Source organism: Neovison vison, chromosome 4 (assembly GCF_020171115.1).
Source record: "Neovison vison isolate M4711 chromosome 4, ASM_NN_V1, whole genome shotgun sequence".
Lineage (NCBI taxonomy): Eukaryota > Metazoa > Chordata > Mammalia > Carnivora > Mustelidae > Neogale > Neogale vison.
Window position 1 is genome coordinate 135,795,977 of NC_058094.1, and position 17,285 is coordinate 135,813,261.

A 17,285-nucleotide genomic window follows, 5' to 3' on the forward strand; every position below is an offset into this window, starting at 1 on the left:
GCATATCTGTAATTACCAGAGGGAAGACCCCTGGGAGCACGGGGATGGGGCTGCCTCCCTGAACCCCACTGAGTGAGCTCTGGTTCCATCAGAGACCCTGGGAGGCACAGGGGACTTGGGTTCTGTATCCCTGTCCCAGGCGTAGTGTCTCAGAGAGGCTGCCTCTGGGGGGTTAAATAGGAAGTGCAGCCCTCAGGCGCTTTCTGAGTTGAGGAGCAGGCCAAGAAACCAGTGCCCCCCACTCCCGGACTGGTCCCCAAACTGGTTCTCGTGTGTCTGCCCAGTGGTGCGCAGGAGGCTCCGATCACTTCCTAGCACGCCCTGACCCTAGGCATGTGCTCCCAGCAGAGGGTGAGCCCCTCTGTCCTCCTTAGGGAGGGAAACCTCAGGTCTGGCTAGCTGGGTGGGGGGCGTCCCATCTGCAGAGAGCAGGAGGAGAGGGGAGAGAGTGACAGCAGGACTGGGGCCAGGGCTACCCCTCCTGCTTTTGTCCCTTTGCCTTCCTCCTCTCCCTCAGGGCAAACCTCTAAGGAGGTGGGGGGCCTTGCCCCTGCTCACCTTCACCCCCTGGCAGCTGAGTTCTTGGGGCAGGGGCTGGAGTGTGAGGCTTGTCCCATCGAGAGGTCCTGCTCAGGGTGGTTTTGGGGTGTTTGGTGGTTCATCTGCCCCTAGCAACACAGGGACCTCCCTTCGTAGTGTACATGTCTGAAGGAACCTGGTGAGTCACTGGTGGTTCTCACTAAGCAGTGCAGGGACTTCTAGAAGCTTAGAGGGGCCCCTGCCCAGAGGAACCAGGGACTAGGGGTGAGGGCGTGTCCTGAACCCTCCTCGAGGAGCGCATGCGCGCACACACACGTGACCTGGGTGGTCAGATATAGCAAAGTTTCCAAAGATGATCTTATTTCTATTTTACAGTTTATCAGTTATCTGTATCAATAGTTTTGATTGGTGTAGATTTCAGGGAGAAGCTTCTCCAGATAGAAGGTCAGAGGAAGAAAGAGACCAGTGTGGGAGGCCCACGCAGGGCCAGGTGCCACCAGCAGCCCTACCCTGCCCACATGTAACAATGTGTATTGTGGACCCCAAGAAATTCCCCCAAACTGTCTTGTGCTTTTCTTAATTACTGTCTTGGAACAAGATAAATGCAAAACAGGTTATGTTATCTTCTTGCTCAAAATGTATTTTGTAAGAGAAAAATCACTGATCACTGAAGTCTTCAGTGCTGAGTAATGACTTCTGTGATGATCTGTGTCCTGTCAGTGTCCCTGTGACTTTGCAGAGAAGGAGAGGGAAAAGGGGATGGGGGGAAGGAAAGGAGGGGGGAGAGAAGGAGGAGGTAGAGGGGAAAGGGGGAAGTAGGAGGAGGGAGGGAGGGGATGGGAAGGGAAGAGGAGGGAAGGGGGAGAGGAGAGATTGAGAGGGGGAAGGGGGTAGGAAGAAGAGGAGGGAGGGAGGGAAAAGAAAAAGGGAGGGAGGGAATGGAGGAGGAAGGGGGTAGAAGAGGGAAGGGGAGAGGAGGGAAGTGGAGGGAGGGAGGAGGGGAGGGGAGGAGTGTGTTAGAAGAAGGAAGAGGTGGGAGGGAGGGGATAGGAGAGGGAAAAGAGCAAAAAGATGAGGAGGGAGAGGGAGGGAGGAGGGAGATAGTAGAGGGAGAAGGAAGGAAGGAGAACAATTAGCAACCAGGTCAGGCCATCAGGATGGCAGCCCCCACTAAGTGGCCAGAGTGCCCAGGCCTTTGGGATCACTTATGAGGGTGTTCAGATCCTGGCTGTTGGATACTTAGTTTCCTTTAGAAGCCCATGGGGAGAAGAGATTCTAGAGGGGCAGGTGCCGCCTACCTATTGGATTCAGTCAGTGTGTGAATATGCAGGGCAGTCGCCCCTCGCTTTAGGAGCCTGACCTCTGCTGGGAGCGCCGGGCACCCCCTCACCCTCACTGTCACCCACTTTGTATGGGCACCTCCCTGGCCAGACTTACACTCTGCAGGGTCACACCAGATAGGACTCACGCCAGGTGTGACAGCTCCTGTGAGGCTTCGTTGGGGGAGGGTGGAGGCGGGGCGGGGGGGCGGGGGGAGTGGGCGGGCGAGCCCCCAGCTCCCCCACCAGCACAAGCCCAATTGGCCAGGCCCTCTGCTGCTGGGACGGGAGGGCTGTCCTGCTGCTGCAGGCCCATTGTTGGGCGTACCTGCTGCTGTCCAGTTCGAGCAGGAGGCCCCATGGGAGCGGTCTGTGGGTGTCCGGGCTGGAGGGTGCTCCTGCGAGCCCTGCCCCTGCTCTCCATGCTGCAGCCCCTTCCCCGGGTCAGCTCGAAGGATGGTAAGTTCACATCTACCAGCATCTCAGCAGCTCCCCTCACCTTTGCTGCAGTGTAATGACCGAATTCGCCCCCAGCTGTGATGCTGAGGTGCTGATGGGGGAGGCCTGGGGCATGTAAAGAGGACAATGAATGCGTGCATGCCCTGGGTGGGGGGGGGGACCTCCAGGTGGGAGCAATGTGCCAGGTGCACCCAGCTAGGTCCATTCAGAGGTGGGGATGGAGTCCTGCAGTCACAGCCCAAGCCGGATCTGCACTGAGAGCCCAGAAAGGCCTTTACCCATGAGGAACAGTGTCCCAGAGCTGGTTGGCACTGTGATTTTAGGGACATGCCGGCAGACCGTGTGGGGGCCACCCTGCCTTCGTGCACTGGGCACTAAATCCCAAATATGGAATTTGTGGTTTAAAAAAACGTCTAAATAGGTGGCTTTTGTTCATGTAACTTAGCAAAAACCACCAAGGGTTGGATGGCTGTATCAGGTGCTTCACCTTCTGGAAAGTTCTCCCAGGGGCTCAGTCCTGGTGCAGGAAGTTGTGGGGAGGAGCCTTTCAGACCAGCAGGTGACTTCTGGGGGTGACTTCTGGAGTCTTGGCGGCTCCTCGTGTGGAGTTTCAGTGGCCGTTTGGTAAAGAAAGCCACTAACTGATAACATCCGGAGCTTCTGGCCGGAGAGCTCCTGGGACGTTGTCCCGTCTGCCGCACAGTGGGCCAACCTCACCTCCACACATCCCTGTGTCCGCAGCTTCCTGTTCCCGGGATGGCCTGCCCCAGTGGCTTCCAGCACCTGGAACATTCTGTGTCCCATGCTGAAACGGGGCCAACGTGATGGATACACAAAATCTTACTTACTTTAATGGAACTCAGGGAGCGCCAGGCAGCTGTGGCTGCGGCCAATGTGTGGGACGGCACTGGGACATTTCTTCTCTCCGAGGGTCGCTGCATATTGGGTTATCCCCGTGGCCTGGAGTGCCTCGTCCCCACTGCTGGTGCTAATGCCAGCCTGGGGCGTGGTGGCTCTGAAGTGGGTCTTCAGATCCCACGGGAAAGTGACAACAGGGCAGAGGCTGCGGCAGGGCTTTGGAGAGGGGCCTCTTTGCCAACTCGGTGGTGGGTCTGTATTTATCTTGTAATCACAGGGATCCTTCCTGTTTGCATAGCTCATGTGAAAGCCTTTGCCCCTTAGAGAAGAGGCAAAGGGGGATGGAGGTGCCAAGAGGTGTCCCGGAGTCCAAGGGGGCGGGTGCGCAGCCCCCCCGCGAGTGTGCTGAGCCAACAGCACAGGCCTGAGCCCACCAGGGGCTCTGGGCCCTGTTTACTCACCTGCTTGTCTGCAGGGCCCCAACAACGCTCTAGAAATCACAGGATTCCAAGAAATCTGCTGGGAAACTGGCAGGCTCCCTGGTCTTCCTCCTGGGACCCTCCCAGCCTCCCGACCTGGGAAACCAGCTTCTGCACAAAACATGCCTTCACGGGGCACCGCTCTCTTCTCTAGACCCTTGTGCACCCATAAACACTTCTGGGGGGAGGCAGAAAAGTGGTCTCGTTTTCTAGGCAAAACATGAAAAAAACCCAACTTTCGTAAAATCCCTATTCAATTAGAATGTCAACATGAAGAATTAAAGGAACTGACAACTAGTCAAAAAAGAGACTTTTATCCCTGTAGGCTTTAGGCCAGCCCCGGGAACGGTGGTGCAGTGGCAGCGTGCAGGTGGGAGCAGGGACAAGGCCCCACCGAGAGGCCGCAGTCCCCCATCAGTCCTTCTCCCTGTCGTGGTGTCCATCGTGGGTGCTGGGGCTTCTCCAGCTCCCTGCTGCCAGATGCCCTCTTCCCCTGGAGAGCTGGCCCGTTTCAGACCGATGCGCAGAGACCCCTGCACGTAAGAGAAACTTCACGTGAGAGTAGTAGGGAATCAAGCTTTTCAGACGGGGAGCGGATTATTGGCAAGGTTCTGCTCCCCTGTGTGTGACTAGTGTCGGGGACAAGCATAAGCCACCCCCCACCCCGCACTGTCTTCCAGGGTACGCAGGTGGATGCCGGCCAGCTGACTGCTGTGGCCAGGGCCATGACCCAGTGACACCAGGAAGGACCTCGGTCCTGAGGGCCCAGGAATCCCCGAAAGGCGTTTCTGATGACCCGCAGAGGTGAGCGGCTCTGGTCGCAGGGACTTTGAGAACCTGTATTTTAGAGCGTGTACTCGGGACCTTTTCTTTCAAAAGGAATATTCCACGGAGTTGGGCTTAATGTGTGTGTGTGTGTGTGTATGTGCGCGTGTGTGCTTGCCCCTGCATGTGTGTGTGTGTATGTGCGTGTGGGTGTGCTTGCCCCTGTGTGTATGTGCGTGTGTGTTTGTGTGAGAAAGAGAGAGGGCTTCTGTGTATCTGTCGTATATGCCGTGTGTGTGTCTGAGTGTGCAAGTGTGTGATTGTGTGTGTGCCTATGTGTGTGTCTATGCTCATGTGTCTGTGTGTGCTTGTGTTCTGTGAGTGTTTGTGTGAAACCGTGGCATGTGTATGTGCGTGACTTCGGACCCTTCCCAGTCCAAGTTCTGCAGAGGACCCACCATGGTCTTGCAGCCACAGGGGTCACGGGCACTGTCCCTTCCCTGGAAACCATCCAGATGCGCCAGACTTCATGGCTTCTGAAGAGTCTGTGATGTGTGACTCTTACCCGGGTGGTGGGGGGGTGGTCCTGTTGAAGGACCCTAGCAACGAGCATCACCAGAGCACAGACCTATAGCCAGGCCACTGAAGAAACAAACACGGAAAAGAACAAAAGGCAAAGCCTGTAAATAGCTCTTCTTTGGGGGTGCTCTCCCACTGGTCCGTCTGTTCATCTGGAGGGGGCTCCCTGCTCTCCCCTGCCCCGTCAGTCTGTTCACCCGGAGGGGGGTCCCTGCTCTCCCCCCTGGTGCATCTGATCATGTTGGGGTGTGGACGCAGCTTCGGGTATGTCTAGGTCTCCCTCGTTGAACTGATCCGCAGAAGTGCCCCCCGCACCGCCTTCTGTGAGGCTCTGGCCTCTGAGGAGGTGGTCCTGGGGGCTGAGTCACTCCAGTGCCCTGTGCCTCTCCCATGCTCGCCCTGGGACAGGGAGAAGGAGAAAGGCAGGCTGGGGGGTCAGAGTCCCCGCAGGATCCTGGGCTCAGCTGGCCCTGCCCATCTCCTTCATGGTGCTGGGAAACCCCGAGGTGGCCACCGCCATCTGCACTCCCCAATGCCCCAGACGCCTGTCCCCGGATGGGTGAGTGGTGCCGTCCCCCCAAGGGGAGGTTCATGCACACGTGTCCTCCGGGAAAGCGGCCAGAGCCACCCTCCATGGCCAGGGAGAGTCTCTCTTGTATGTACATTTTTCTTACAACACCCCCCCCCCATTTTGTATTAGAAAAGGTCTTTGAACTCTCAGGGCACAATCCCTTCTTTGTGCGGTTCACCTTCAGAGGGGCCGGCTGTGTCAGGTGTGGTCAGGCGGCCCTGGCAGTCCCCCAGGTGGGAGGCAAGTGCCTGCAGGGCTGGAGGTTCCCCGGCGCCTTCCCTGACTGATCTGCCTCTGGTCCTCTCAGGTGTCCCTCAGGTGTCTCAGGTTTGCGGTAGGATGCGCTGTTCCAAATGGTCTCTTTTCTCTTTTCTCCTTTTCTCATGTTCCTGGCCTGTGGGAGACAGGTGTGGTCAGGGGTGGGAAGGAGGCCCTGGGGATGCCTCACTCAGCCGCTGAACCGAGACCCTCAGAGGCCCTCAGCCTCCAAGGGACGTCCCCATTTGTCAGAACTCCGAGGTCACCGCTGCCTCCCCACGCCCCCACCCCCCACCATAAAGGGTCCTCGTCTGCCATCTGGCAGCAGCTGCCTGGTCATTGCATCAGGAAGCTGCTGGGGTCAACACAGTCTTCCTTCTCAGAAGTCCCTGCTTAAATGAAAGCATCTACTCTCCCAGCTTCGCAGGTGCGCAGAGAGGTCAGAAACCGCTCGATGCACAGTGTGCACGTGTTCTCAAGGGGAGTTGAGCCCAGCCTTGGGGACCAGAATTCACACCTGCAGTGCAGAGATGCACATAGCCCTGGGGTGGGGGGGCGGTGCTGGGTGGCATCCCGAATGGCACCCCATGTCTGGTCAAGACCTCAGTCCCCACACCTTAGTTCAGGGCTATTTGATCACGGCACATCGATCTTTCTGGGTGGTGAGGAGCCCCATGGACACAGGCGCAGGTGTCCCTGGCCCCAAGAAGCCACAGCATGTAGAGAAGTGACCAGTGCCTCCCTTCCCCCCGCCCCCCAGGCTGGGCCTCCCAGTCTGTGCACCGGCTTACTAGGGGCCGTACTCGGGGCCACTGGCCAGCGGTCTGGAGCTCTGCAGGTGTCCCCTCTGTCCTTGGGGGAATGTGGGAGGGCGCAGTGAATTGTTGGCTCTGGAGGTACCACCGATGCGGTTGAGCGCAGCTGCCTGTCTCCCACGGTCGCCCTGATCTCATCTGGAAACGTACCTGTGCTCTCCCTACCTGGTCCACGGTGGGGATCACATGGCAGGGTCATGCTGGTGTGTTTGGCCACTGTCATGCAGTCCACGGTCTCAACCCCGCTGGTCTGGGCCCTTCTGTTCCAAGGTGGGTCTGGTCCACACAGAGGTGAAGGAAGGGGACACGGGAGGTGTGGTGGGCAGGGGGCTGTGGGCCTGCCCTGCTCTGTTCTCTGCTCCCCGGTGCTGAAGCTGGAGGGAGCAGGGACAGAGGGAGGGAGGCTCTTTTAAAGCAAGATGAGAAATCTGTTTCAAGTCACAGTTTGAGGCCAGGCCCCACACTTGGAAAACACTGTTGAAAAACCACGAACAACTTTCCATCAGTGCGCGGCCAACTGCATCCCTCTTTAGTTTAGGCACAAGCTACGGATGTGAATGGAAGAGGGGGCACAGGCTGGCTGTGAAGAAGATGGCTATGTCATGCAGCACCCCTCCTCTGCTCCCACCCTGTTAGGTGCGTCTGGGCTGCCTGCTTCTGGTCCTCCCCTGGCGCCACGCCACCGAGAGCCACAGAGCCCGCGGGCCTTCATCCCTCCAATGGAGCGCCAGTTGGTAAGGGCCTGGGAAGGGGTGCTGGCACCAGAGCCGCTTGCTGAGGCTCCCTGTGCGGGGGCCCCGGCGAAGCCCACAGCCCCGGCACCTGCAGGGAGGGACCGTCCTAGCCTGGTTGCTGGTGAGAAAGTACAGAATAAACGAGAATAGAAGACACTAGGCTGCTCGCCCTGAGCTTGCCAATCAGTGACACCTGGGCTCCGGAAGCCCTCTCTGGACCCTTACTCACCTCTCCTGGGATCTCCAGACGCCAGAGGGCATCAGATTCACAGGGGGGCTTGCTGAAACCAGGCTACAGGGCCTGCCTCAGAATTCTGCCTTTGGGGGTCTGAGGGGAGGCTGCTGGTTCAGGACTGTACTCTGAGAACCATTGAGTCTGGGGGCGGACCCCCATGGAGCTACGTGATGGGGGCGCCCAGGTGATGGGATGGGGGATGCTTCACAGCCACAGTGCTGGGTTTTCCCACACCAACGCAAAATGACACTTCCATTATTCATCTTTTAAAATAAGAGTCTTAAGTGGTTGCTTGAAACTGCATTTCCAGTGTTACTTCAGGTCGATGGAATATTTGAGTTCTGCACTCGGGCCGTGCCCTTGACAGACATGAGGAGCTTTAAAATACCAGCAAGGCAGGTGTGTGTGTTGTGTGTGCTGGTGGGATCGGGGCTCGGGCATCCGGACGGAACCCAGCGTGAAACTAACCCTCGTGACTCTTACGTGACAACCGTGGGGAGTGGATTTCCCTCGTGAGCTCATTTCTCCTTCGGATTTGTGTTTGTGTCATTTTGTGACCCTGTATCTTCAAGATGCTTTCCCACGATCGTTCCTGTGTGGAGCACTTGTGCTCATGTGAGGAGGCCGGGCTTTCCTTCCTGGAACCCGACCACAGTGGCTCTGGGAACTGCTTGGTTTCGGAGAAACAGAGGTGACTTTATTATCCTAGCTCACCTGCAGACAGTGCCGGGCACGTTAGTCCATGCCGAGCAAGGGCGGTGTCTGGCTCTGTGGGAGGCAGCTCAGACACTCAGCTTGTTTTTATTTATTTATTTACTCAGCTCGTTTTTTAAAGAAGCCGCAGGACGGCTTTTATTAGCATGAGATACGAACCCACAGGAGTCCTGAGAGTAAATAGTGGCGTTGACTCAAAGTATTTCCGTGGGTCTGCGTGTTGTCCTGGGAGACTGGGAGGTTGAAGGCCAGGGTTGCTGCCTGAGCGGTGCTGGGGACCGCGCTGGGGACACCAGCTCTGGTGACAAGGGGCGGTGACGCGGCGGATGGAAGCCAGGGCCTGGATATTGGAAGGGAGGGGAGCCAACCCAGAGCACCCCCTCCTTTCCACCTGACGTTCCCGGCCCTGCTCTGGGGACCTGCTCTGGGGGCTGCGTGTCTGCATGGGCAGGGCCGGCTCTCTGCTTCGTGCCCCCAGGCTGTGCGCGGAGCCAGGGCTCCGTGGAAATGCTTCCTGTAGCTTTGGAATTGTGGACACTTTCAGACCTCTGCAGGACTAGAGAAAATGGCCTCGCAGACACCCTTGAAGCCGCCATCCGCTTCCGTGATTTAAACCCATGTGCGATTCTTGGGTTAGAAATCAAAATTCTGGTATGCCTGGCTGACTGGTGGTGGAGCGTGAGACTCTTGATCTCAGGGTCGTGAGTTCGAGCCCCGTGTTGGGCATAGGGATGACTTGAAAAAGAAATTCCACGGAGTAAGTGTGAAGATCTCATTGGCTTTGTTAAGTAATTCATGGCGCTGGCGGCATCCCATAGGCATGTAGACATACGCCCTCAGGAACAGTGCAAAATGGGAGATTTTCATATGGAGGAAGGTGAGACAAGGAAATTAGTAGCAAAGACAAGCAAGGATTGTTCCAGGCAAGGTCATCGTCCCCAAGGGGAAGGGCAGGGGTTCTCACTGGGTGGAGCACCTCATCTTCCTTTGGGGGTAGGGGGCCACGGACAGATCACCTCACTGATGCTGACCCGGAAATTCCTGACTGACTGTTACGACAGCTTTTCTTGGGGAGGCTGGCAGCACGGGTAGGTGATGTATGACGCCCTGGCTTGCTGACTTGACCTCAGCGGTTCTGTCTGTGGTGGGGGCCTTCTTCCTACTGTTCGTCCCTTCTTGTCCAGAAGGCGAGGCAGGTGGATGCTGGCCTGGCTGGCCCCGGGAGCTGGGCAGTGTGTATCCAGAGGCCTTGTGTGGAAGCATCCTGGCTTTTAAACTTCGTGGGTTTTATTGGTCTTCATGTTGGCCCCGCAAATCCCCACCTGGTCTTTGGGACTGTGGTTTCCCCGTTTTGTGCCCATCTCTCTGACGGGGAAGGCTTGAATGCTGGAGGAGAGAGGGATGGCCCTCTGGATCAGGAGATGAGCTTGGGCTCTGGCCCGGGAGCTCCCCGACAGTGCCTGGCGTTGGCTTATCTGAGACACTGTTATCAGTGAGTTAGAAACAGAAAAGGCACCGAATCCAGACATGGCTTCCACTCAGAAGCAGGTCCCACGGGCACCCGGCTCTGTGACCCACGGGAAAACAGGTGGCGTCAACCCGGGTGGGACTTCTCACGGCGTGCTGCGGCAGCCCTCTCCTGGCTGCACATTGCAGGCTTCAGACCTGGTCTTTCCCTTTTCCGTAGGGGCCCGCGCTAATCCCACGCCTTTCAGGAGCACTGAGAAGGCCAGTGGTCCTCCGGGCGCGAGGACACGTGGGAGAGAAGACGCGGGACTGGAGCACCCACCCCCGCTGGTGTCACGGGACAAGGTATTCCTGAGACAGCCGCCGCTGTATCTGGGGTGCTCGGACTTTGCTTCCAGAAGACCGGTTACTCAGGCTGGACTGGCCGGACGGAGGAGCACAGTGCAGCCGTGCGTGGCCATCGGGAGGGCCGGCGGAGGTGGGGGGGTGGAGGCGGGACAGGCCGTCTCCGGGTGTGAGAAGCAAGGCAGTGTCTGAGCCAGCCGCGGCGGGTGAACCATGCGCGGTGGCCCAGAGAGTGACATGAGTGACAGCGGGACGCCGTCCTGCTGAGGATGAGCTCTGACTCCCAGCGGGCGGTGCAGTCAGCCCTGATGCAGCGTTTCTTGTCCTGACCCGAGGGAGCCGGCTCGTGGGAGCTCCTGGAACCTCCTCACCCCCACCCCGCCCCCCGGCAGACATCACCCTGCAGCTCAGATTCCCGTCCTTTTCGTGGGGGTCCCCAGTCTTCCTCGTGGGAGTTCCCAGTGCTCCCCATGGGGGTCCACAGTTGTGCACACAAGGGCATTTGTGTCTGAAGATGAGCCGATCGCAGTGCGCCCCGTTCCTGTTGGCAGCTACCCCAGGCTCACCCACCACACTAGGAAGTTCCAAGTGGGGTTTTCTGGCTAACTGGAAAGGGTGTCAGCCAAGGTGCACTGGTCATGCTCTGGGAGTGGGGCTCGCTAGAGGTTCGAGGGCAGGGAGCTCTCTGGGACACCAGGGGACCCTGCTGCCGTGGGCTTGTCCTGGGTCAGCGGCGGGCTCCCCACCCCCGCCTGTACCTGCTTCTGTGAAAACCGTGTGCAGCCAGCCCCCGGGGGGAGGGGGCTCTGCTTTCTGCACAGACGGGGGATATGTATTCAGCCTTGGGTCCCCAGGGCCTAGGGCCTCCTGCCTGTGCTGTTGGGGTTTCTGTGGTTCCTGTTGACCTTGAGCCCACCTGCACCCCACCCGAGCCCCCAGCACCCTGTTCCCTGGAGCCTCAGCCACCCGGCCTCAGGGGAGGGCCAAGGGGCTGCAGCCCGGGGGCGGGTTTGATGGTGAGGCGTTCTGCGCCCCGGCTTTGCAAACCCGAGACTCCCTCGGTCTGTAAAATGCTGTGCTCCCTGAGAAGAACAGACAGGCCTGACTTCAGGAGGTTATGGCGAGGACTTGTTCACACCCCGATCAGGTAACAGTCACATGCCATATCAGGATTTGGAAGAAATACAGCTTTGGTCATTCGTGCAGTCTTTGTCCATGGCTCCCAGCTCCCCAGACCCCTGGACTCACCCTTAGCTAAGGGCCAGAGGGTGTGTTGTGTTATGGTAAAGGAGACCTTCAGACCCCTTCCCAGGGCTGGGGGAGCTGGCTGCCGGTGGAAACAGCCCTGTGATTCTTGGCTTGAAACTCTTAGTCCCACCTCTAACCACCCCCCTCCCTAAAAACCCAAGAGGATGGGATCACGGAGCTTCTGGGTTGGTGAGCACGTGGAGATTGGGGACAGTGGACCCTGGTCGTGGGGCATGGCAGTGCCACACCCCCTTCTTCTCCCATCTGGCTGTACAGTCCCATCCTCTATTGTATCCTTTACTGGTAAACATGACTATGGGTTTCCCTGAGTTCTGTGAGCCCCTCTAGGGAATGAAAAGAACCTAGGGAGGAGAGTGTTGGAACCTGCCATTGGTAGTGGCAGATCAGAAGCAGAGAGGCCAGCCTGGGGCTCCCAACTAGCGCCTCAGTGTGTGGGGGACAGCGTGGGGGAACCAAACACATCACCTGTGGGGCGTGATGCTGTCTTGGGTAGAAGGGGCCAGAAGTGAGTGGAATTCTTGCTAGTATCTGAAACTCCCTTGGTGTTTTGGGGGGACCCCACCCCCACTCTGGAATTGGGTCTGAGACCCATAAAATATCATAGTTCATAGGTTCAATGTTCCATAAAAAGTTGATGAGCAAATATGGTTTTCTAGGACAAACGCAACTGAGTCAAGACACTTCTTACCCCAAGTGAATGTTGCGGGCAGTGAAGGTTATAAAACCCATTTCTGTAGTTCACGTGGCAGGTTGGGGGTGATTTGGGGTAAATGCATTTTGAGTTCAGAAGGACAAGACCAGACACACTGGGTAGCTGAGCTGGGTCCTCACCCACCCCGACTTGTGGCAAACCCTGGGTCTTTCAGGAGGGAGACAGACACTCTCAGTCTTCTTGTCTTCAGGACGGAACAACAAGGGCAAACTTACTGCTTCTCTTCTTAGGGTGTCTTATTCTCCTAAAAACTGCTTCCTGGTAAAGCTTGGGGCTCCTCATCGGAATTATGCTTTCATTAATGCCAAGTAAAACATTTGGGGCTTTTGTTACATTTGAACGGTAGTCAGTCTTGCCCCCCACAGCCTCGGGGAGGCTGTGACTTGATGTGGGGGGTCCTTAGGGTCACGGGAGTCGGGTGGTCCATCAGCCTTCCCAGTGTGGCACCGTCTCTCTGGCCAGCCCCACCGGTCTGGTGGCCTCCCCACCTGCTTCTCTGCTGTTCCGTTGTTTTGTCACGCTGACTGTTAGGGTGGCTGTTCGCATACTTGGAATTCTGAACGGCGTCTCTTCCCAGGCTGGTGACATGCGACCCGTCCTCTCCTGGGATGCTGGGGGGGCAGCTCGCTACCCGGCAGGTGCACGGTCCCAAGGGTGGACAGCCGATGCCCCGACCGCCCTCCTGCGCCCACACGGCCTCTCTGTTTCTCACCCTCAGTACAGCATCCAGTCACTCACAGCAGACGGTTGGCGCTTTATTATACAATCAGCTTTGTAGCCAAGGCTTTTGCCCGGTGTCGGCTCATGACGTGTTCTGAGTGCGCGTATCGCAGGCCGGGCTAAGCTCGGTGTTCAGGAGGCTGCTGTGTTCAGTGCATTTTCCAGTCCACATTACTTTTAGCCATGGCGGTTCGTCTGGACACAGCCCCGGTGTCAGTCAAGGAAGGTCTGTGCTGGTTAGTTTGACACAAACGTCCTACGGTGCCCTGCGTCTGGTAAGGACTCCATCAGGAGACCCAGTGCTGCTGTCCTACCCTTATCGGCGCTGGCTGTCTCTAGGGCCTACGCAGTGTCTGAATGGAGAGCCAGCTCTGAACATCTCCCTTGGGATTCTCTCTTCCCTCAGCCTTTTTCAACAGTGGCCGGGCCGGAGCTTCCAAAACATGGGTCAGATTATGCCACTCTGGTGCCCACACCTGTGTCTCATTCAGAAGTACATGCAAAGTCCCAGGTTCGAAGACCCCATCTGACCTCCCTGCCTCCCCCGTCACCCCCTACTCTCCTGGCATCCACAGCTCCTGCTCTCTGGCCAGCCCCCCACGACCCCAAGAACGTGGGCTCTGGGAGTACAGGGGGCTAGCCTGCTTTGTTCCCTGCAGCCCAGCAGGGCCAGCTGCTATCCTAGGACAGAAATAGTATAGCTGGGGTTTTGTAAGCAGCTCTTAAATGACTGCTGTTTGTCCCCCTTCCAGAACATTTTGAGAACAACCAGCAGAACAGTGCTAAGTGCTGTCAGCGGGAGGATGCAGGCTGCTTCAGATCCGGGAGACTATGCCGACAGGTATGTCCGCGAGCCCCGATGGAGCCCTGCTCCTCTGCACTGCACGGGGGTGTGCAAGGACCTGCCCGGGATGGCGTCAGGTCAGGTGTGCTGTCTGGGGTGAGGATGTGGGGTTGCAGAGAGCTCAGAACACCTATTGCCAGGGAAGGAAGAGTGGGGGACTGATCTTCTCGCGCGTGCGGTATGGTAGCATCAGACGAACCCTGAGCACGGAACACTACGTGGAATAAGCCAGTCCCAGAGGATGGGTATTGCAGGATTCCACGTGCACGAGGCCTCTAGAGCAGCCGGGTTCCTGGAGAAGGATGGGTGGTGGGTGCCAGGGGCTGGGGGCAGGGAGCGAGGACCCGGTGTTCAGTGGGCACGGGGTTTAGGATGAAAAACCCTCAAGGTCTGTTTCACAACAGCACAGAGGTACAGAGCACAGATAAAGTGAACATTTCAGAATGAGAAAGACAGTCGGCTTCATGTTTTTATTGTGGTCCTTCTGCCACCATAAGAACGTAGCACTGGGCCATCAGAACTTGGAAGTCAGCATGCTTCTAAAAACACGTGGCCTGCTTTGGGATTCTGCCTCACACTGGCCCTGTAATCTATGGTTTTACTCACCCCAGTGAAAATTAAACGTTGATGCATACAGAGAACAAACTTGATCTTTCCGATGGCAAACACAGGGTGCCTGGATGCAGACATTTCTTTATCCTTCCTGGTGACTAGCGCATTTCCACCATGTTCGCTGAGGCGAGCTGCCCGTGTGGCCCACATGCCAGGCCACCGGAACCGCTGTGCCCCCAGGCCTCCCCGTGCACCTCAACGCACCTGCCCTCCACTTATTTGCATGATTCCTCCTTCTTCTTCCCCATAAAACTCCCCATTGTTGAAGCCCCCAGCTTACAAGGCAGAGTTTGGGTTACAGAGACTAGTAAGATCCCATCCTCCCCTGGGGGACCCTAAATCCAGTGCAGGAGGGAAGCATAATCCGAACAGCAGATAGGGCGACATGGGACCCTCCAGACTCCACGGGGATGCGTGGGGGCATCGGCTGCGTCTGCAGAGTCAGGAAGACCTGGGGCTGGGGACTGGGCTCGGGGACTGACATGGAGGACCGTTAGCTGGAGCCAGAAGGTATCATCCCCACTAACGGGGAACAGCAGGCACGGGAAGGAATGTGGCCCGTTTGGAGAAAGTGGGTTAATTGTAGGGACAGATAGTAGCCACCCCTGCTGGCAGCACTGCTGGGTCAAGCCACTCTGTTCCGGTGACACAGGCGCCCTTCTGTGTCCTCTGGGCCTCTTCCTTCTGGGGTCCAGATGAAGGAGAACTGGGTGCAGGTTAACAGAAGCAGCCCTGATGCTCTTGAAGGCCCTCTCAGGAGTGGCTGGTGTCCCCAGGGTGCGAGTAGAAGCCCCCAGCAGGGCGGGGGTCCAGAGGCCTTGCTCCAGGAAAGCTCTGGAAACAGGTGTGAGCAGAGCAGGACTTTGGGGTGGTTCTCCCTGTCTGTCCTCGGGAGGCTGTGTGAGCTCAGAGGGCACCTGCGGGGTTTGAAGGAACATCGCTGCATTAACAGCTAAAGGAACCTAAGGGAACGGCAGGGAGCAGGCAGCCAGGACGAGCGCACTAGGACTGTGTTGTGGGAGGACGGCTGGCATGGCCGGTGGGAGAGCTCCTGCGTGGAGAGAACAGGTGACCCCGTGCAGACGGGGGGCCTGGGGCAGGCCTTAGAGACGTGTGGCCCCAGCAGCTGGCAGGGCAGCAAGGGGGCTCATGGGACCTGTGGCATTTGTGCTGCGATCTGAAGTCTGTGCCCCTTGCCGCATGACCATGGCTGGAAGCCGGGTGTCCTGAGCCCAGATGCTTCCTGCCCAGCATGGTAGGACAGCCTGGGCCAGAGCGGCTCATCTTCACCAGCCTGAGGACAAGGATCCAGCCCTGTAGCAGAGCAGGGGGACAGCATCTCTGTCTGAGAGCCCTGGCCTGAGTGGCCTCAGCACATCCCTCCTGTAAGGCCCCTAGGTTGAGGTAAACGGGGTCCTGTAGCATGGGACACGAAATGGACCCTCTAAGAGGTCCTCATCCTTGCTGGCTGTGGTCATGCCCTCGCACCCCCTTCCTAGAACCATGGAGGGCACCAGACTTGGTGAGCAGCCACCCTGCCCGGGAGCCACCAGGCGTTCAGCTGCAGCCCCGAGTCACAGGTGAATCCCGCCGAGGCCTGGCTCTGCCTCGGGGGTCAGCTACCTGTGACCCAAGCCCGGGCTGCCTCCCCCAGACCGTGGAGCCTGTTAGGACAGTGACCCGCCCTTTGGGGGAGCCATCGGAAGCAGGGTCCCAGCTGGGGACAGACGTTAGTGAATGGCTTTAAATACACTCCTGCTCCATGACAGTCATCCCCGGAACGCTAGCACAGCCCTGGCGGGGTCAGCTCTACCTGCAGGCACCCCGCTGTCACCTGGACCGCGGACGAGCAGATGCGGGCCACACGGGCCATGTGAGCGAGCGAAGCATGACCAGCCTTCCTGTCTCTGCCTTTTTCCTTCATATCCAGAAACTCCCAGGGACCTTCTGTGACAATCGCGAGCTTCCAAGGCAGCAGTGGCCTAGGCCCCTGTTGCCTAAGGATGTCTGCAGCTGGGAACATGAGCGGTGACTTCTGTTGGCTTCTCCAGGTGGGTGTCTGCCTGCTGCGGCGGAACATCTCCGGGAAGCTGCTGGTAGGTCAGGTGGCCCTGGGGCTTGGGGGCGAGCTGTGTTTCTGGCTGCTAGTCCTTCGGACACGGTTCAGCCAGTCTGAAAGCGTAAGCCGAGCTGGATCCTCACTAAAGGAAAGTGTGCACCGCAGTTTCCATGTCTGCAAGAGCATCACCGCTCAGCTGCCCCCTTTGATCATAGCTGACCCTGTAGAGGAGCTCATTCGTGGTAGCCAGCAGGGAGCAGTGTGAACTTGGGGTAACAGCAGCTCCCCAGGGTCCTGGTGGTTGCCAGCAGTGTGCTCTTGGCCACTGCGCTGGCAGGTGCAAACCCTCTCCGGAACCCGTCTGCAACGCACGGGCCACCCTGCACTAACCCCCAGATGAGGGAGCCCGCAGCCGCACAGGGACCCTTATTCTCCAGCTTCCTGACGGTGCAGAAGGCAGCGAGGCTGCCAGCCTTGGCCCCGGCACGCCCCCTCGCTCATTCACCTCTTGAATTCCAGTGCACCTGTCCCGCAGAGGGCTCCTGCCACCTGAGCGCACAGACCCCCTCCTGCCCCTCAGGACAGTGGCGCTCTGCAGAGGTCATGGTCCCAGAGCGGCTTCCAGGGACCGACGTCACGGCGGCCACTGTTGCGATGGGAGTCCCCGTCTGGGTAGCTGCGTGCCCGCATTCCAGCACTCCGACCGCACCTTCTCCCACCTTACCCGGAAGGTAGGGTGTGGGCGGCGGGGGGGGGGGGCAGCGTCCGCTCTAGACCCTGATTCTGGAGCCACGCCCAGGGAGCTGGCGACGTCACTGTCCCCCTGGTCACCCAGTGGTTGCAGCCCCAGCACCCTGGGCCACGCAGCCGGCCACTGTTTTCCCATGAGAGCCCACGTTACTGGGTGGGCTCTGTAATTCGGACCAGGCCT